The sequence below is a fragment of the Ambystoma mexicanum genome, chromosome 8, assembly GCF_040938575.1.
Source record: "Ambystoma mexicanum isolate Mex_15411 chromosome 8, UKY_AmexF1_1, whole genome shotgun sequence".
NCBI lineage: Eukaryota > Metazoa > Chordata > Amphibia > Caudata > Ambystomatidae > Ambystoma > Ambystoma mexicanum.
In genome coordinates this window covers 577,285,147-577,307,716 of record NC_090929.1, presented here as the reverse complement: position 1 = coordinate 577,307,716, position 22,570 = coordinate 577,285,147, and positions in this window count along the sequence as shown.

Sequence of the window (22,570 nt, the reverse complement as noted above, 5' to 3'; positions counted from 1 at the left end):
CACGAACACGGCCCATTGACCTGTTCTTGGGTGGATGGCCCTCAAGAGAGTTTCAACCAAGTCTTTAGCTCACTGTCCCTTTCACAGAGGATAAATATCCCTGCATATCAGTCTTTGTACTGCCCAGGGGCAGTCCAGCACATAAATGCTAGGCAATTCTCCTCTGAACAAGAGTACCAACAGCAACCCCAGACACATGTTTCAGCCTAGTCGGGCCTTATCAGTGAGGTGGAGAGGTGCCTCTCTAAGAACAGTGAGCAAGGGGTCCATGAAACACAAAGCTACTTAATATGCAAAACAAGGGGGCTTCTGGGAGTCCCTCTACTGACACAAACACGGCTCATTGAAGAAAAGTGAGCAAGAGGACCACGTCCGGATTCCCCTGGTAATTTATGGTGAAATCCAAAACCAGACATGGACTCCTTGCTCACTGTGCTCAGAGAGGCATGGCTCCTCCTCACTGATGATGCCCAACAATGCTGATAGACGTGTATGGGTTTGCTGTTGGTATTCTTGTTCAGAAGAGAATTGCCATAGCATTTTCGGTTCTGGACTGCCCATGTGAGCAGGACAAAGACTGATATGCAAATGGATATTTCCCATCCGTGAAAGGTACAGTGAGCTAAAGGGTGGCTGCGGACTCTCAAGTGTTTGCCTTCACAAAAAACAGGTCAATGGGCCGTGTTCGTTCTCTCAGAGGGGCGCCTATGGACTATTTTGTGATGGCTCTCTTAAACATACTAATGTTTGTATCTGATCGCAGGGATATAGGGAGACCATTCCAGATTCTAGAGGAAGAGTGCGCAAATGATCTGCCCGGCCCTTTTGATTTCTTGAAGGATGGGCGAGCAACAAGACTGGTGTTAGTTGATCTTAACGAGGGTTGCGATTCTCCATATAGGCACTTATGGAGTAAGGTCACCACTTTGAAATAACATCTGGCCGCGAGCGGTAGCCAGTATGATTCCTGCCGTTAGATTGAGATATGGCATCTTCTTGGGACAATTTTAAAGATCTGCAGCGAGTCATCTTGAATGGTTTGGAGCCGCGGGGTGCGTTTTTATCGGCCCCTACTAGGAGTGCATTACAATAATCTATTCTTGATAGAATAGTTGCCCGGGCGATGGTCACTGAGTTGTCCTCATTGAGATATCAACGAATATTCCTAAGTAGCTTTAGATAATACAGTTTTTGGCGAATAGGTTAACATGGGCTTGCTGTGCTCAATGTGCAGTTGGTTTGTACACCGAGAGTTTTGATTTTCTTCTTCACTGAGATGCTGCAGTCTTGGATGGGGAAGGTCTGGTAGCAGTTAGAAAGTTTGGCCCTAGCTTGGGAGGAGCTAATGATAAGGAGCTCAGTATTGCCCTTAATGAGGCACATCCAATGGTCCGGCATCCAGGTGGCTACTTGATTATAGATATTTTGGAGGAGTTGGCTATCGGAAGCATCGTCCCCAAAAATCTCCAGGACCAGTTGGGTGTCGTCTGCATAGCTGTTCCAAAAATAAAGATTCTTCTAGGAGGCTACAGAGAGATAGGATATCTAGGTTAAACAAAATGGGGGTCATACATGCTCCCTGTGGCACCCCACAGGTGGAGAGAATGGAATCCGTGGGGGCATTAGCCCAGCAGATGTTCGATTGTCTTCCAGTCAAGAAGGAGTGTATCCATTTGCAAGCTAAGAAAGAACAATGGCAAGAATCCTTTAAGATGTGAAGGAGTCGTTTGTGATCTTCTAAATCTAATGTGGCTGATTATTCCAGTAAGGCCAGAAGGCCAGACTTACCCATGTCCATAATGCTTAGCGTCTGGCTCTGAAGATCTATGAGGGATGTCTACGTGCTATAAGCAGGGCGTGTAGACTGCCTTGCGTGTAGAATATTCATGAATTCAATGTAAGTCTGAATCTGATTGGTAGCTACTTTGTCTAGGATTTTCAAGAAGAAGTTGCAGTTTGTGATTGGTCTTAGATTGGCTGCTTCATTGGGGTTCAATCCTGGATTTTTCAGGAGGGGAGTCATTGTGACTTTTTTGGTGCCATCAGGAACTACGTAAAAGAGACATTGATAAATTGTGTCAAAAATGGGGCTAAAATATCCTTACTATCCAGGATCATTTATGGGAGAATTACATTATCTGGTCCAGCTGTCAGCAGCATGGTACCTACGATTGGCAGCAGATCAGAGATAGATACTTGCGTGAAACTAAAGGAGGTGCCATCATGTGAGCTGCCAGAACTGCCAGAAGCATGGAAACTGCTCTCCTGAACATCCGTGAGGACCTGCTCTCGAACCTTGACTCTAACATTCCTTGTGTTCTCATTTTGCTTGATATCTCTTCTGCCTTTAATACTGTCAACCATACCATCCTGCTCAACCGTCTCCGTGATAACCTGGGTATCACTGGTCAGGCTCTGGCTTGGCTGACCTCTTTCCTCTCCAATCGACCCTCCCAGGTCCAACTGGGGTCTTTCCTGTCTGACATCTTTTTCTCTACCTGTGGTGTCCCCCAGGGTTCTAACCTCTCTCCCTGGCTGTTCAACCAGTATTTGGCACTTCTCGCCCACCGCATCGCTGCTCTCTGCCCCAACTTTCAGTCGATGCGGATGATACCCAGCTCATTTTCAGGCTACCCTCGGCCTCCCCTTCTCCTTCCCTCATCTCTGACTGTCTTTCTGCTATCTAGAAATGGTGTGCCGCCAACGATCTCTGCCTTAATGCCAGTAAGACCGAGATTCTACTCATTGGCACACTCTGTCACGATTCCTGTCGGGCGGCGCCTCTGGGATTTGTGGAGACACCATTGACAGGTGCCGTTACGTTCGACGGCCGCTTGGAAGCACCGCTCTAGTGTTTTTCCAAGATGGCCGCCGATGTTATTTAGTGTCGGGCTCGAGCAGCGTTTCTTCGCGTTGCACCTTCTCTGCTTCTCCCGGCTCGAAGGTTACGCTGTTTGCCCCCGCGTCCTGGCTAGCCCCCTCTCCATTGGACTTTCTATTGTCATTTTCCCGCTTGCTCGCTTGCCGGTTCCCTGACCGGTCTCTCTGTGATCCCTCCTCTCAGCTTGGCTCTTTTGGTCTCTCCCTCATTGGCGCCTTGGCTTTTCCATTCTTTGGTCCTGTGTGCTTTCTCTCCTGGTGTATTCTCCTCATCCTCGCCTTCTCTGGAGGTGAATCTGCTCACCTGGGATTTCTCCCCCATTGTTCATCCGTCACTCTCAGCTCTCCAAGTTGGTTACTCCGATCATCCTCAACATCCCAAGACATCACCTCGGACATCTTCCTGTTCTGGACTCTCATCGCAGGGTTTTTTCTGCCGTTGAGGCTTTTTCCCTGCTCAGGAGCCGGCTCCCGGGAGTTCCCGCTGTTCGGTTCCCCAATCACCCGACAGCGTGGCATCCCTGGAAGCTCGCCCCTACTTACGTCAAAGAAAGGAAGGCAAGAAAGACGGCAAGGATCCAGCTCGAAGACGCCCAGGAAGAAGGTCGGTGGCGCAAGACTACCCTACGGATACCTCAGGTGAGGAGGAAGGGAGGGAAGCCTTAAAAGACTCTGACAATCTTGATACACTCACTCCCTCCTTCCCTGGAGTTCTCTGGCCGGCCTCTCTTGGCCCTCTTCCTGCTCCTACCTGCAAGGCAAAAAACCTTGGGGTCATCTTCGACTCCACACTCTCCTTCTCTCCTCACATTTCTGACGTTTCTAAGAAGTCACACTACCAGCTGCACCTCCTCAGAGGTATCCTTCCTTTTCTCTCCTTCCCCCAGAAGCTCACTGTCTCCAGAGCCCTGGTTCTCTCGAAGCTGTACTACTGTAACAGCCTCTACCTAAATCTTCCTGCCTCTACTCTCCACCCTCTGCAACTCATCCAGAACAGGACTGCGAGACTTGTCCTTGGCCTCAAGCCCAGGGACCGTATCTCTCCAGGACTGCAATCGCTACACTGGCTCCCTGTGGCTGCGAGGATTAAGTTCAAAACCTTCTGCATTGTCCACAAGGCCTTCTGGGGCCTGGGGCCAAATACCTTCAACTCTCCCTTCCTAAATATCTTCCTTCTCGAGCACTTCGCTCATCCGCCTCCAACTCCCTCAGGGTCAGCCGTTTCTTCAAGCAACGAGTTGGGGGGAGATCTCTCTCCGCAGCAGGGGCCTCCCACTGGAACAGCCTTCCTGCCTCCCTGAAACTTGAGGAGAACCATCTCCGGTTCCGGAAGCACCTCAAAAACTTCCTCTTTGCTTCTGCTTTCTCTCCCCCTCTCCCCTGCTAAATCACTGAAACTGTACTGAATCAGCTACTGGGCCACTCACCATTCTCGGTCCTTGGCCCAGCCACTCTCCCCTTCACTGTCTTCTTGGCAACCCCTGCACTGCGGGACTGTCTCTGTATCCCTACAGCCCCCCTTCCCAGCACTTGTCTGCACTTATCTTGCACTTGCCACCAGCTGGCCCTTATTATTTATCTTGTTCGTTACTAACCCTGTACTGCACTTTCCCCTCTCCCTTTCTCCCTCGCACTTTTCCCGTCCCCCCTACCCATGCACTTGCGCGATCTGAATGACACCTGGCCTAGTAGGATCGTTGTCTGTCTCCCCTTGTTCCCCGGCTCGTCGCGCCTTGAAACACTTGTGTATAGGCGCGTTACAAATGCCATATCATATCATATATCATATCAGTTCTAGAGGTAGGGAGAGGGGCCTGGGGTCCCTGGGGGGATTTGCTTGGTTGGTTTAGACATGCAACGGTCTGAGATTGGATTTTGTCCCTTGCTTTGATTATTTTTTCTTGGAAGGCATTCTGTGTCTAGTGCAATCTGCATTTCTTGGTGTGAACTGTGTCAGTTGAGCTTTTCGAGAAGCTTTAATATCTTGAACAGTTTGTTGTGTTTGTTATTGGCTTCTGCAATTTGTTTGTTGTAAAAATGATTTTTGTTTATTTGATCGAATCCTTATAGGTTTTTTCAAGAGTCTTCCATGAATTTAGTATTGTCAGATGAGGCGCATTTCAGACAAACGCTCTATGCTCTTCTCTTGTCGGTTTTTAAAGATCTGAGCTCAGGTGAAAACCATGTTTGATGGTTAGGATTGTCCCAGACGGTTCTCGGCTTAAGGGGGGCAAGCTTATCTAAGAGCAAGGTGGATTTTATTTTTTATGTTGAAAACATCAATTAGTGCGTCAGGGGAGTCTGTCTCCAAGGTCGATGACATGATGTTTGTGATGCAAACTGTTTACCTGTATTTTTATCGATGGCATTAAATTGCTATTAGGACATCCCTCAATAGCGTTTAATAGGGTGCTCCATGTATTGGGTTTACAGTAGCTAAAATAATACAACATGACTGACTGCTGGCAGGCCTATCACGACCGCACTAATGTAAGTATATCCTTAGTTGTTTTACTGTGCCATATCCTAGTTCGATAGACATTGATGATTGGTTTTAGGGTTTACATTCCTATAAGTGCATAGAAGAGTGGGATTAAATTCTTAGAAGTGTATAGAAGAGTGGGATGAAAGGACTATATTCAAGCAATTACAGGCAGAATCACGCTGTACAAAATAGCTTTGCACATAGGTCAAGGAACATGGTGGTTCAGCCGGGGAGGTTGAAGACAGCAATTGCATATCGAGCTGTGGGTAGAAATGTGGGGATAAAGATTGGCGGAATGTGGAGGAGAGCGGTGGGGAAGGGTGGCTCAAAAGCCACATGGTGGGAAGTAGGTTTAAGGAGGGACCCCCAAGAAGGAGCAGGTTGAGGAAGGCGAAAGAGTGCCCACGTGAGGGATGGCCATTACCGGTCAGCCCTGCACAACGCCACTCTTTTCAAAGTAAGGATTAGATTTAGGCCCTGTGCCAGCACATTATTATCAATATTGGAAAAAGCTTATTGTCTTACCATAATATTTGAAATGCTTGATTTATACACTCACAAAAGTATAAATATACATACATTCTAAACAGACATGTGAGATTTTTCTCACAGTGTTCTATTTTAGGTGTATTAAGAGGGATTACAATGTAAGTGTAAATGTTAATTATTTTGTGATATAACTGTATTTGAATGTTTAATGACAATTAATATTCATGATGTAGTCAAGAGTAATACAAGTTAGTTCCTAAGAGTAAACCAGTCAAGTGTTCAGGACTAGAGGGCTCTCCTGCCATAAAATGGAGTGATCTAACTCTCTGTGGAGCCTTGCATATGCATATTACTATTCATTGCCACAAAACTTGCGTGTTCCAAGAGATTTTAAATCGACCTTCCAGAGACCCCGTGATCCAGGTATGAGCAGATTTGCAAAACCAAAAGTCCTGGATAGTGAGAAGGCGAGAGGAGTGGTTGACAGTGCCGAAAGCAGCAGAAATGTCCAAAACGATGAGTATGGAAGGAAGTTTGTAGTGGTAAGAATTAGACAGAAAGTTGAAGACATGCAAGAGTGCAGTCTCGGGATGTTTACTATCGAAGCTAGATTGAAATGTCTCTCCAAGGTTATTATCCTCAAGGTACTTAGTAATTTAGTCAAAGAACACCTGCTCAAGGACTTTCAAACTAATAATGAACGAGAGAAACTGAGCAAAATTTTACTGAGATGTATGGGTCAGCAGAGGGTTTCTTCAAAAGTGGTAAGACAGTCGCAGATTTGAAGGAGGGAGAGAGTGGTTAAAGAGTTAAGGGAGATAAATACAAGTGATTGAGTCTAAATCTTTGACCATTTGGGGAGGAAAGTACAAGATGGGATGGCACTGCGAAGGATGGCTGCAAATTCAATAAGAGAGGTAGGGAAGAAGTAGTGAAGAGTTGAAGAGGTGGCAGAGTGGTAGTGGAGAGAAGGAAGGTTAGGGAGGGAGTGAGAGAAGGGCTGTAGGAGTGCCACGTATTTTAGAGATTATAGAGAAAAAGTAGTGCACAAAGTAATTAGCAGAAAGGAAGGAGACAATGGAAATTGGCATAGGAGGTTAGAGCAAAGATCGGGGGTAGATGAAAGTTTGCAGAAGTGATTGCAAAGGGAGCACAGTAGGTGTGTGAAGTAGGAGGATTTCGCAGGATCCAGTACAGAGGTCAGGGCAGCAAGGGAATTGTGTAGTTTAGGAGAAGGGCAGATGTCCATAATCTTCTTCAGCATCATATATATCTCAGTGCATGCTTGTTTGATGCTCTGCATTTCAGAGATGATACAAAGCTCATGATAGGGACAGGAAGGTGTGAATGTGTGAACAGGATAGTGTTGGTAAAATGGAGTGATAAGTGCACAGTGAATGTCAGAGAAAACACAGCCAAAAGAATATGCATGGGAAAGAGAAAGGAGTGAGATCCTTACGTCATAAGCGTAAGGGACAAGTGTGTCTTACATGAATTCCCTCCCAGTCATTCAAGAGGGGAGATGAGAAACAGAAACTAGAAGGACTGAGATGTTAAGTGAAACATTGAATGTTCAGAGGGAGAGGGGCCAAAGTAGAGGTCAGTGTAGGAGACTGAATTAGAAAGTATTACAAGATTGAGAAAGTTCCCACCATAGTGGGTAGGCTGGTCCTGGGGGAGTAGAGGAAGCGGCCAGATAGGAGGGAGTTAAGTTAAAGGCAAGACTGCAGAGGGGCTGGGAGGTTTAAAACCCTCATTATGACAATGCTATGTAGTAAGTGATTCAAAGAGAATGATCAGATCAGGGAAGATGTAGTTGAGAGGGCCAGGGTTGATAGAGAGCCATGGCAGTGTGAGGAGTAGGAGGGATGTGTTGAATAGTGGCATATTCAAAAGAGGAAGATTTAATATCAGGCAGGGTTAGCAGGGTAGTGTGTATGGGTTTATTGGTAAGTAACCCCCCCACCACCATTGCCCTGAAAACAGATCTGGGAGAGTGAGAGAAGGTAGCAGAGTCAGTGTGGTGAGCTGCTAGTGTAGCAGAATCATCAGTGGAGATCTAGGTTTCTGTGATGGGAAGAAAAGAAGGTTGAGGGGGCTAAGAGTTGAAGTGGTCAATAATGTAGGAAGACTTACTGCAAAGGGATTGTTCAATCCAGAGGCCAAATGAAAGAGTGATAGGAGGTGGGGGAGAGGAGCAGATTTGTGGTAGGTGAGGATGATCCATGAGGTTGGAGACCTTGGGAGAATGGACAAGTTTTGCATGCGTGGTGTGGTTTCAGTGGGAAGGAGGCAGATGGGGAGGCCACAGAGTCATGTAAAAGCAACACCAGGCAGAGCCTGAAGACTATAGTGAATGGGAGGAGAAGGAGAAATGGAGTGAAGTCAAGATGTATGATGAAGGGTAGAATAAATAGGCAAGTGAAAACAATGAATAAATGGTGTAGACCAAGAGAAAGCGAGGTTAGATGGGTGATCGGAAAGAAATGGGCTGGATGGTTGGCTGAGTAGAAACAGGTGTAAGTTGTAAGTTGGGTTAAAATGGGGTGTAGGTGAGTAAAGGACAGTAAACAGGCCCACAATAGCAATATTCCTTGGTCATGTGATGTAAAAGAATCCCTGCAATTAATGGATAGTCAATAGGTAAAAGTATCCCTATGCATTGAAGCAGAAGTCAGGTAAAGAGTAAGCTCTGTGAAGTCCTAGCTTGAGCAGGGGTTCTGGACCTAGACCCTTTCCAGACCCAACAGGCCCAAACACAAAGCTGGCCTTTGCTACTTTTGGCTCTTGGCTTCAGATGCCTGAGCCGGATGCCCATGAGAGACTGAATAAGCGAGGCAATATGTAATATTTCCCTCTCGGAGCTAATCACAGTGTTCAAGATGGCTTCCACAATTGCCAGCAGAGCCATGGGTATAATAGAGCCATACCATGATACACTCAGCTATCCATCATGCTATGTTATGTTATTGTATGTTATGTTATGTTAAAGGTTATAGCTGTAAAGCAAGAGGGTGAGGGGGTGTAAGTTAGTAGGACTGAGCAGGAGAAAAGAGCAAGAGAGCTGTGATGTGCTGTTGGCAGCTTCAGTTCGGTTTACAATGCTGAGCTTAGGTGTGTTTTGCAGTTGGTAGCCATCATGTGCTGTTTTGTGAGGCTATGTGCGGTTTGTTTTGTTGCTGCAGTGTAGTGAAGTGCATGTGGTTTGTTGTGCTGTAGATGTATGGTTGTGTTTAGTTCAGTGTTTGAGAGGTATATGCAGAGGGGTGAGTTATTTAAAGTAGGGTTGGCTAGTGGCATCTCTGTTTAGATGTTATGCATGCTAATCTTCAGAATTCTATCTCTGTGTGGCGCACAATTAATCTTCACAGTTCTGTCTAAATGGGGCGCAAGGTTAGTCCTCACAATTCTATCTGGGTGTGATGCAAGGCTAATCTCCATAATTCTATCTAGATGTGGTGCATGCTAATCTTCACAATTTTATATAGATGTGACACACAGCTAAACTTGACAGTTGTATCCAGATGTGAGGCAAGGCTAATCTTCACAATTCTCTCGAGATGTGACGCAAGACTAAACTTCACAATTCACCCTAAATGTGACACAAGCTAATGTTCATAATTCTATCTAGATGTGACACAAAGCTAAACTTCACAGTCCTATCTAGATGTGAGGTGAGGCTAATCTTCAGAATTCTCTTTAGATGGGATGGTAGACTAAACTTCACAATTCACTCTAAATGTGACACACGCTAATCTACACAATTCACTCTAAATGTAGTGCTTGCTAATCTTCACAATTTTATCTAGATGTGACACAAGGCTAGTCCACACAACTCTACCCCACCCAAAACTGACCAAGTACAAACTGTGGCCGACTAACACAAATAGACTAGCTGCAGAATATGGGTGAGTAACCCAGTTAGGCTGGATGCAAAATATGGCCACCTTACACAATGAGGCAGCTTAAAAATGACTACCTTTTACAAGTAGGATAAATGCTAGCTAACCTGTGACTTATTAACATAAACAGGCTAAATGCCTGAAGGGGTAAGGTGTTAGGTAATGACATCATGCAGAAAGCTGCCCCCTTTCCAAAAGAACTAAGAATAAACATAAATTTAGCACATAAGTAAAACACATCAATGCACTAAGCAGCATTGAAAAAAGAAGCTTGTACAGGTAACCTCTCCAACTCACCTCCCAATCAACACAGAAGTAGTAGTTTCTACAAAATGGACATTCTACAACAGATGTGTTTGTTTGGTACTAGGGTCCCTCTGCCTGTTTCTACACGAGCTCCAGCAGAGAGCAAAATAATTCTATCAAAACCTTTACTCAGGGTGATTTACCACATGCTAATCAATGTTTCCTTCTTCAAAGAGGTACATTTCAATAATTACATTTCTAAGCCAAGGGTATTGGATGCTGTCCATCTTCTTGGTCATACAGCTGCATTAACTCAGAACAAGGTGTAGACAGATACCTCCAGCCCTAATGTAATCTGCAAGTGGCAATACCAGTAAACCTTTGGTTTATGCATTCTAAAGTGTATAAAGAATGATTGGGTGGAAATGACTTGTAGTATGCTGTTGATACTCCCCCATCAGGTCCATTTAGGAACTGATTAGAAATAGCACAATTTGACATACCTATTTGCACATTCTGAGATCTTCCCTACAGCGTTGCCAAACATGGCAGGTGCATGCTCTTCGCCACACATTTAATGGAACATGATAAATTGTTCATATTTTTATCACATTTGCGCCAAATGAATGCAAAGAGAGCTCTTAGGACCTCATTCTGAATGTGTCGGCGTAGAAGAGAAGAAGCATTTGGCAAAGCTCGTAGGTTTGGCTTTTCAAATGTAGGGAAGCATTTTTTGTAAGGCTCCCACAGGACGAAAATAAAGGCTTACCCTCTGCATTTGTAAAGCCAGATCTAATGTCTAAGCCAATCATTGTGTTTTAGATGTGCCATTGAAGAGGATTCCTAATGCTGCCACTGCATAATGGCAGCCAGATTGCCAAGTTCCTTAATTACTTGCAGCCATTTTTTATCTTTTAGTTTATCTGACCGTCACCTGTCATGCATGCTCAAGAAATCAGCCAGTACACATTTTCAAATGCTTGAAATCCTGTTATTTGGATTATGCGTTGCTGCTTTCTACTGTAAAACATTCTACATTTTCTCTCAGTATGACTTACAAAGGGCTGAGTGGAGAGATTTCATTCGACTGAGAAACATGGTCACTCTAAAACATTTTTCTGAAATAGCGCTATTAATAATTATTTCTACCCCGCAAAACCATGTTCGGTAAAATGCACTTACAAGGCATATAACGCAGCACATCCAGCAGCAGCACTGTCAAGCTTCATGGTAATAATTGCACTATCTTGCTGAATACAATCCTGAAAGCAAAAGTACTCTGCTATTGGCACTGGTATGGAATGTGTAGACTTTACAGTCACCCTATGGCTCCAGGGCACTAAAAAACTGAAAGGAGTAAATAACAAAGGCAGAGCTTAATTTGGAAGTAACTAGGATTTTAGTGCCTTCCTCAATGAGAGATGGTTAGAACCGGTGCGAAAGAGGGAGGCGGTTCTGCAGCTGCGGAGCTAGCACAGAAAATCCCAAAGTGCCCTTCCATTTTCTCAGAAATGAAGGAATTTAATGAAGGAGGGCAGCAGAAGAGCTCAGGAAATGCAAGTGAATATAAGGGCCAGATTTCGCAAGGAGATAAGAGGGACCTATTCCATCGAGAAGAATGCAGTCAGCTGTACAAACAGCCAAAGCAGGGCGTGTAGCAATGATGTGATATGCTAGGACTGACATGCGGACGTAAAAATGATGTGCAGTTGAATTCTGTGGGATAGGTATATATCCTATCATGTACAAAGACCAGCCAAGAAACTGAGAATTAGTATGATCGAGTCTGGAAGAGATGACTGGTGTAAATACAGAGCTACAGTGAGGACAATAGATATTGAGCATTTGTTAGACACCTAAACAAATATATGGTGCTTCCAGGCACCACAAGACAAGTGGAGAGGGAGCAAGGGAGTAAATAACAGTGGTAAAAACAGTATATATACAATCGTGTTCCTACTAGGCCTTGTGACATTCTGAAGTGCAAGTGCAGTGAATAGAAATGCAAGAGATAGGGAACGGGGGGGGGATAGGTATTGACAAGTGGTGATGGGAGTGCGGGAGGGAAGTGCAAGGGGGAGCCAAGGGCTAAGTTCATAGGGCGAGGGAAGCCCAAGGTTGGGATGCAGAGCCACCAGGTAGGGGGCCACCAAGGACAGTGCTGAGGGTGGGATGGTGCCTGTGTTGACTGGGTAGAGGGCCTGGTAACCTGTGAGATTCATGAAGGACCAGGCCACCAGTCACAATGGCAGTGGAGTGATGAGCAGTGAAGGGAAAGAGTAAAGAAGAGCAGAGTTTTGAGAAGTTTCCAGAATTTAAGGAGTCCGGCTCACAAGACAGAAAAGGTCAAGCTTTTCACAGAATGTACAGCTGCTATACGCAAGCGTCAGCAAATGAGTATGTGGAAGCAGTAAGAGACCCTGGTCGAACTTAAAAGTAAAATGTTTTACCCAAGTAACAGGAGACGGTCAATCATCCATTACAGAAGGCCAGAATGGAAATCTGAGCTCTTCTCCACCAACTATTAAAACCTCTGTTTTTAATCAGAGCTGGGTTTTTACCAATTTCTACACATTCATACATCTATGGCAGTTAGACAAGATGGAATATTCTCTGCTAGTGACAAATCACTGTCCAGATGGAACGAGATTAGTGTGTTGTTGGTCTATAAATGGAAATGTAGCTACAATGAGTGGATGAAGTGGCCAGAAGATGCATGTGTCCATTAAATAGAGCAGCAGAGTGGAAAGAGCCCTGTGGAATGGAGGATATCACCCAATAGAAAGAAGGAGGTGTTGAAGAGAAATGGTGTGAAAGTGAGGTTTTTTCAAAAGGGTGAGAAAGGGGAGAACCAGGGTCTCTCTCAGAGGAGCTGTAACTAAGCCGGCTATGAAAGAGTTATTGACAGTGCAGGGCGTAATGTGATGAATACTATGGAGTCATCACTGATCCCCAGTCTAAAATGTCCTCCCATGTGGCCAGGGGAAGGCAGCCGCTAACTGATCCTGCCCCTGGGGTGGTATTATGAGGAAGGATCACATGGGAGGAGATGGCTGTCAGGGAGAAGTGGTGACCCCATCAGGAGAGACGTGCTGTGTTCCTCCTCCATGTGAAGAAGACTCTATAATTCCAGAGTTCCTGATGGCATATTGTCATTATTCAAATACATCTATTTAGTGAAATCCTAAAACCCCTCCTTGTCAAACATCCTAAACAAAATGCCATTCACACTTCATATGTGCATAACACCAACCTATCATCTTCTGTCTGTTATGTTTCTGATTTTACTCAAATGTAAAGCAATGTTACATTAACATTAAAAGGTTTGAAACTCCTAGGGACTACAACTTCCATAAAGTATCAAGTTCTGAGACGAGGAGGAGGAGGAAGGAGTCAATGTGGAATGAAAGGAACATGAAATGGAACAAGCTAGTTGTCAGACTGGTAAACAGCTGCATGGGGCATTTAAACCTGATGAAGAACTTGAATGGAGGAAAGGAGAGGAGAGCTGCAGAGCAGGCAAAGCGGGAAGTGTGACCAACAGCAGAAGGAGAAATGCAGAGATGAGCTGTGCTGGGAAAGTGAAGTGCTCACAGGCAACTGCCTGGAGGTCTGCTTCACTAGAGGAATGGTACATCGATGAGAGAGCAGCGGTAGAACTGAGGCAAAGCAGACCGCTGCCGCGTGGCTCCAAGAGACTCCTTTCAGATGGAACCAGGACTGCCCTGGTTCCATCTGTAAGGAGTTAGGAAGCCAACGCGGGAACCAAAAGAGGGTCTGCACGACCAGGGAAGCCTTACCATAGAAAGCAATTCACCACAGCACACGTCAGACCGGTAAGTCGGCCCAAAGAAGTTGGCAGTCCCGGGACGTGTTTGCAAACTAACAAATAATTGAATAGTCGATTTGAATACCAACCGAATGGAGTGGAAAGGCAAGCATTGTACAAATCTCCTTACACGAAATATCAATTTGGGGAAACTTGTACAATGCATTGCCACCAGCCAAGAGATGTTAATGAAGAAGTTGAAAGGCAAAGTTGTACAAATCTCCTTGTATGAGATGTCAATTTGGGGAAAGTTGGAACAAGCATTGTGTTGAGAAGGGGACAGCCCCATCACACCCCCATAGGTGCTTTAAAGTGAGGTGAGATGCATTTGAGGCACTATGATGGGCCAGGGGAGAGGGGAACAGTGAGAGGGAAGCCGTTGCATTTAACAGGACACCATTTTTGATGTAACCAAATATTGTCTAACTACATGGTGTGGCCCAAGGCACGAGCACTATTTTGTGTAGGTATTAGTAATCATAGGTAGAAGGGAAGGCCTGCACGGTAAATGCAGCATTTCATGCACTAGGCCTAAATTCGCAAGACCACAGAAATCCCCAGCCATGCTCAAGCTCCCACTCGGACAGCTCACACCCTGAGGTGGTCGCAGGAACGATATTATCGCTGGATTTACAGGGATTGTTGCTTTTGGAAAAGAGGGTTGTCCTATTGGGAATGAACAGGGATGGGTGTGAGTGGCGCACACTGCTCTGTGTAGATCAATAGTGCAGCTAAAGGAGATGACGGATGACAAATTGCTTGAAAATAACAACAAAGAGGGTGAAATAATCCTAGAGATCTTTATCCCATGTGACATAATGATACAGTACCGAAGAGTGCAGTGTCCCTTAATGGCAGCATTACCTCCATCTCCATTTTTCATTGAAGATTTACAACACGTGCCTTCACAATTGTGGACTACATATCCACATGATGTAGGATTATTGAAAGACGTAACACCTCTGCGCATAACACTGAAGCCAGGTGCAGTGCTGCCCAGTGCAAGAAAATATCCACAATCAAGAGAGGCGGCGGAGGGTTTTAGAAAAACAATACAGACCCTACTGGACCAGGGGATTATCGTGCCATCTACGTCCCTGAGTAACACAACAATATACCCAGTGAAAAATTCAACAGGTGGCAATTGGAGAATAATTCAGTACTTGCACCCCCTAAATGACGTAGTACAGAAAGAATTTCCAGTCATTCCGAATTGCGCGTCAATTTTATGCAGCATCCCCAAAGAAGCCACGTATTTTACTGTAGTGTATTTGAAAAATGCATTCTTCTCGATAGCACTTCACCTGGAGTCGAGGTACCTCAAAGCATTTACAAAGGGCCAGATGCAGTTTGAACACACTAGATTACCTCCTGGGTACTGCGAGAGCACAAGCATATTTCACAGAATACTGCATGCCGATCTTGGGAATATTCAGGTGCCTAGCATGATTATCAAGTATGTGAACAATATGCTAGTGTGTAGTGACAGTGAACAGCATTGCCGAAGGGACTCCATTGCACTCTATTGCACTCCTACAGTTGTTAATCTGTAAGGGCTACACGGCTGACAAGGGTAAATTGCAACATTGCCAACAGGAAGTAATCTATTTGGGGCAATTCATATCAGCAAATGGTAAGAGAATACTACCAGACAGGACAGCGGCAGTACGTGCCACCCCCAGACCCGCCCCTCAGTTGAAGAGATGCAGAAGTTTATAGGCCTGTGTAACTACTGCAGGGCCTGGATCCTAGATTATGCAGCGTACACAAGAACACTTCTACATGCCCTTAGGGAAGCACTAAAGTCAAAAGACCATGACTTACAGTGGATGGCTGAAATGATCAGACAGCTTGACGACTTAAAAGAAGTCATTAGTTCGGCACTCGTACTGGCCACCTCAGATTATATGCAGGAATTTTATTTGTTTTCACATTCGGATGGCCAGCTCATGACAGCAGTGTTGACGCAGAAAAGCACTATGGGCCATAAGCCTTTGACCTAGCATAACAGCACTTTGGATTCAGTGATCCAAGGGCAGTTCACATGCAAACACGCTTTAGCAGATGCTGCTTTTACAATAGAGAAAAGTTCTACAATCATAATGGGGTGTTCAGTCACGTTGTATGTGGAACATTCTTTGTTATTCTAGAGAGGTCGAAATCTACCCTGACTATGCAAAGGTCATCTGCATATGAGATCATCATTTCTAAACTCCATATTCATGTAGTTAGGTGTAAAACAGTGAATCCTGATACCTTTTAAACAGACATGCTTACTACAGAGGACCTGCTGTCATGATGCAGTTGGACATACCTGCTAATATGCAAATTCATCCCGTCTTTCATGTGTCACTTTTGAAGCCAGTGCAACCAGGGACAAGACTAACCAAGTCACCAGACCCTGTCCTTATAGACGGGGAACCCGAATTTGAAGTTAAGAACATCCTGGACTCCAAAATGGTGAAGTCAAAACTTTTTTATTTAATCGACTGGAAAGGTTACGGACCACAGGAAAGGTCTTGGGAACCTAGTGACCACGTGCATGCACCTTGATCGGTGAAAAGATTCCACCAAAATTTCCCAGACAAACCAAAACCACGGGGAAGAACGACTTTAGGAGGGGCGTTGGGGGGGTGTGCTGTCATGATGCCTACCCCCGGGGCACCAGACCAGGTCCAGCAACCCCGGAAGCAGGCATAAAGTTATTTTGAGCAAGCCCAAAACCCCTGCTAGGGGCTGCTTGTGTGCAGTCCTGGCGCCTATGGCGCCAGGCTCATATGGAGAGTCAGTCCTGGCGCCATAGGCGCCAGGCTCATAGAGTAGAACTTACCTGATGCAGACCATGCTGCAAGCTTACCTGATGCAGACCATGCTGCAGAGCTCCAAGCCAAATGAGGCTTGGAAGGGATTATTTTACCTTGGGACTATTTTTTACTTGGGTGGGGCTGGGGAGGAATACTTACCTGGGACTACTTTGGGGGCTATTTAAACCACGCCCAAAGAGCAGCACACGCTTTGCGTTATTCTGCATCCAGCAGCGTAACGCTCACCATGTCTGCAAGCCTGCATCCAGTCTTCTGCCACGCCCACCTCGAGTCTGCAGCTCCTAGAAAAAGGGAGAAACAGAAGGAGCAGAGGTTAGAATAAGAGCAAAACCTTCGATCCTTACCTGAATTCCGGATCCACCGCGCATTCGAGCTGGAAGAAAGAAGCATTTTACGAGCGCCGCCTTACCTGCTGCAGCGCCGCACTGAAATCACCGGCCTCCGCAGCATCCTCACGATCCACTGCATCCTTCTGCACGTTCCCGCCGCACTCTGGCACCTAAGGGGAACACAAGGACAGCAAAGGTGAGCCAAGGGAAGAAACAGAGGCAATAGTAACTACCCCCATAGACTTACCTGATTACCGCCGGGGGTAATATTGCTCTTCACGAGTTGGCGCAGTCTCCATTGTATCCTCGCCGTACCCCGGCCCCCAAGGGGAACAAAGACAAAGGGACAAACAAGGGGAACTCTTCTCACCACAATAGACTTACCTAATTTTACCGCCGGAGGCATTATTCCCCGAACTTCATATTTTCTCTCCACACCTGAATAAGGGAGCAAGCAACAGGTTCCATTCTGGCCTTATTTTATTGAACTGTGTAGGATAAGCCAAATCCTTACCTGAACTTCGTCAGCTACCACGAGGAACTCTTCGCTGGGGTCAAGCTGCAAACTGCAAGGAATCGGGCAAGAGTGAAACTCTTACGAACTACATACTTTTCGGAGTCTATATTGTTCTGGAACTCACCAATTCCTTCGAGCCAGTGAAGCAACTGGTTATCAACGCGCCCCTGCGCTCAATGCTGGATGGAGAGCTCATCTTTTCAAACCATCAGGTGAGACTATAAGAGGGGACATCAAAGGTGATCTGTGGGGAGAACAGCGGGGGGGGTGATTTACGCTCAACTCCACGGGTGATTAATCCCCTTTCTCCATTTGCAGAAGAATATTCCTACGGGCCAAGCAAACGAAGCTAGGTGGGCCAGTCCAGTCTGTCATCTCGGCCCTACGCGTCACATTGGTGAGACCGCAGCTGTCCAGTTCAGATCGACGCCTCTGTGGGAGCCAGGTGAGCGTAACAGAACGCAAAGCCTACCCACAAATTCCCACCCGGGCATTATGGATACCTCAGAGACTGACCAATTGGCCCAATTACTAGGGGAACTGAGGGCTGAAGTGCATTCCGCCCGTCAAGAAACCGATGCTCTTAGGAGAGAACTGATTTTGTCAAAGGAGCGAACTGATGACCTTTCTAGGCAACTATTGCAAAGCCAGGCTTCACAAGCACCCCTACCTGGTTCTGGGAGAAATCCAGCTCCTGTGTTATCGAGTAACCTGTGCAAATAAACCTACCAGGAAATATTCCATTAGCTCCACCCAAACGCTTTGCCGGAGATCCCAAAAGGTTTGCCGTGTTTATGAACCAATGCCACTTGCACTTTTTATGCAGACCTGGAGCCTTCCAAAATGATCAAGCCAAGGTAGCCTTTGTATTGTCATATCTCAGAGGCAGCGCGGCTGATTGGTCAATTCCACTAGTTACTCAGGATGACCCAATTCTTCGGGATTTTCAGGGCTTTCAAACTAGCATGGAAATACTATTTGCCCGGCACTCCCAAGGACAGGCCCTGGATAATGAACTTTTGTACCTACGACAGGGTAACCAGGACCTTCTATCCTACATCGCAACCTTTATTAGGTTGATAGTGGAAACTGGATGGCCTGAGGTAAAACGAATCACGTTATTTCATCGAGGGCTTCGAGGAGAACTCAAGGATGTCTTGGCTCAAGTCGTGAACCCACCTCAAGACTGCGCTGAATTTATAGACTTAGTGGTCCAGTTAGATCACAGACCTCCGAACAGAAAGGCTGATCGAGCCAAGTTTGAGAATCGGGTGTTGGTCAAAACCCACGCTAACCCCAAAGGAGAAGATGCTTCAGAACCCATGCAAATCGGAGGGGTTAAATGACCCTTAACCCAGAAGGAAAGAGAAAGGAGATGGCAAATGCAATTGTGTCTATATTGTGGAACTTCTGGGCATTTTCTATGGGATTGCCCTGTAAAACCACCCAAGAAGGTGGTAGGAGCTGCTGATAAAAGCCATATGGAGTCAGACTCGGGAAACGACCACGCCCGACAAGCGTAGAGGTCCACTTGCCGAGCTTGAAGAAGGATACTCAGACCTCGCATTTCATCATACCAATGGTCCTCGTAGATCCAGGGCAGCCATTGCGTATGCACGCAGTAAGGGCGTACATTGATAGCGGGGCCATAGGAAACTATGTGGACTATGAATTGGCTTCCAGGATGAATCTACCTCTCTGCCGAAAAACCACCTCAGATGTCATCACCACAGTCGATGGAACTGAAATTGCCTCTGGGCCTGTAACTCATTCCACCGCAGAGATGACACTATTGGGTCAGGATGGGCATCGAGAGACTATTGTGTTTGATCTAATCAAAGCCCCACAGTTCCAAATAATACTGGGGATACCTTGGTTGGAAACACATAATCCTTGTATTGATTGGCGAGAGAAGAGAATAACCTTCCCGGATTGAGCACAAACCTGTTACCCAAAGAAAAATCAGAACGCAGGCCTGGCCACAGTAACCACAGTAGTCATGCAACTACCTCCAGAATACCAAGAATTCCAGGATGTCTTCCAAAAGGAACAGGCAAACACCTTAGCTCCTCACAGATCGTACGATTGTCAAATTGATCTCATACCCGGTGCACAACCCCCTTGTAGCAGGATCTATGCCCTTACGGAACCTGAGAACCTTCACCTATGACAATACTTAGACAATACCTTGCCAATGGCTTTATACGCCCATTCAAGTCCCCTGCATCTTCAGCTTTGTTCTTCGTGCCCAAAAAGGAAGGTGACCTCAGAACGTGCATAGACTACCGCGCATTGAACCAGATAACTGTTAAGAACCGATACCCATTGCCTCTGATCCCTGAACTACTAGACCAAGTGAAGGATGCTTGTATATGCACTAAATTAGATTTCAGGGGGTATACCATCTGGTACGTGTAAAAGAGGGCGACGAATGGAAGACTGCTTTCCGCACTAAGTATGGGTTATTCGAATACCAGGTGATGCCTTTCGGGTTGTGCAATGCACCAGCAGCCTTCCAATACTTCATGAACGATGTCCTTCGTGAACTCATTGACGTTTGTGTTGTCGTGTATATCGATGATATTCTAGTATACTCCTCTTCAGAATTTGACCATGTGAAGCACGTCCGAGCAGTCCTTGAGAAATTGCGCCAGCACAAACTATATGCAAAACTAGAAAAATGCGTTTTTCATGCCACAGAAGTTGAATTCCTTGGGTTTGTCCTGACCCCAAAGGGAGTCCGAATGAACTCACGAAAGGTGGCCGCAATCCTTAAGTAACCATCACCAAGTTCAGTTAAAGGAGTACAAAGCATTCTCGGCTTTGCCAATTTCTACCGCTTATTCATCACAGATTTTTCACATGTCGTACATCCCATCACAGCACTCTTGCGAAAAAATAAACGCTTTATGTGGACTGAAGAAGCTGAAAAAGTCTTCCAAGAGCTGAAATCGAAATTCACGTCTGCACCTGTGTTAAAGCACCCGCGCCCTGAACATCCATACATAGTGGAAACTCATGCATCCAGTCTAGCCATGGGAGCTGTCCTGTCTCAAAAGGACCCTGAAACCGGCCAGCTTCACCCAGTAGCATTTTGGTCCAGAAAGTTCTTGGCACCCGAGTTAAACTATGCGGTTACCGACAAGGAGTTATTAGCCATTAAATCCTCCTTCAAGGCTTGGTGGCACTATCTTCTCGGTGCCAGGCATACCATTACTGTGATCAATGATCACCGGAACTTACAGTATTTAAAAACAGCCAAGGCCCAATCGTCACGTCAACTCCAATGGGCATTGTTCTTTGCCGAGTTCGATTTCGTGATAACCTATCGACCAGGTTGTAAGAATGGTAAAGCAGACGCCTTATCCCGAATAGGGATGGGAGAGGCAGAAGTGAACCCAGAAGAACCAGTACCTATAATTTCCGAACAAAGGATTCTTGGCATGACTACTCTACAGACACTAGAGGACATTTAGGTAAAGATCCAGCAACTCCTTGATCCTACAGCCCTGCAGGACTGGGTAAAGAAAGGCCTGGACTACTCTGTCACCAATTATCTGCCTTATTACCAAGGGCGGCTAGTTCTGCCACACAAGGAACTACAAGAGCTAGTCATTTCCCGTTATCATGATACCCTAATGGAGGGGCACCCAGGTATTGCAAAAACTGAAACTAAAATTAAAAGACAATTCTGGTGGCCCACCTGGCGAAAGGATATTAAATCATTTGTGATGTCTTGCGGCATTTGCGCCCAAAACAAAAGTCAGAAGAAAAACCAGCTGGACTCTTACAACCTTTAGACATTCCGCCTACACCATGACACACATTATCGTTAGACTTTATTACTGATCTACCTCCTTGGGTTTAACACCAATCTAGTTATTGTGGATCTTTTTTCCAAGATGGCCCACTTTATTCCTTTAAAAGGACTACCTTCAGCCTCAATCCTGGCCAAAGAATTCCTCAAAAACATTGTTCGCAGACATGGATTTCCGTCCGTTTTGGTCTCTGACCGGGGGAGTGAATTCATTTCACATTTTTGGAAGAAATGTTGTCAATTGGCGCAAATCGACATGAGATTATCGACCAGTCAGCACCCCCAGACCGATGGTCAAACGGAGAGGACCAACCAGACTCTTGAACAATACCTGCGTTGTATGTTACATCAGACTGAGAGTAATTAGAAGGACATTCTTTGGATCGCCGAATATGCATACAATAATTCAGTACATTCTGGAACTGGACAAAGCCCCTTTTATACCCTATATGGGCACCAACCTCGAACCTCAGACCTTGACTCACCCCAACACTTAGAAATGCCTGCAGTGGACCATCTACACGCTACGATTACACAATCCTTTAAGGAGGCAACTGGACATTTAAAACAGGCGAAGGAGAAATATAAGAAAGATGCTGATCGGCATAGAAGTAATACTCCACAGTACCAGATATGGGACCAAGTATGGTTGGCCACAAAACACATACCTCTCAAGGGAACGCAGACCTTTAACCCTAGATATTTGGGACCGTACTCTATTAAGACCATTATCAACCCGGTGGCCGTCAAGTTGGACATACCTGCTAATATGCAAATTCATCCCGTCTTTCATGTGTCACTTTTGAAGCCAGTGCAACCAGGGACAAGACTAACCAAGTCACCAGACCCTGTCCTTATAGACGGGGAACCCGAATTTGAAGTTAAGAACATCCTGGACTCCAAAATGGTGAAGTCAAAACTTTTTTATTTAATCGACTGGAAAGGTTACGGACCACAGGAAAGGTCTTGGGAACCTAGTGACCACGTGCATGCACCTTGATCGGTGAAAAGATTCCATCAAAATTTCCCAGACAAACCAAAACCACGGGGAAGAACGACTTTAGGAGGGGCCTTGGGGGGGTGTGCTGTCATGATGCCTACCCCCGGGGCACCAGACCAGGTCCAGCAACCCCGGAAGCAGGCATCAAGTTATTTTGAGCAAGCCCAAAAACCCCTGCTAGGGGCTGTTTGGGTGGGGTCCTGGCGCCTATGGCGCCAGGCTCATATGGAGAGTCAGTCCTGGCGCCATAG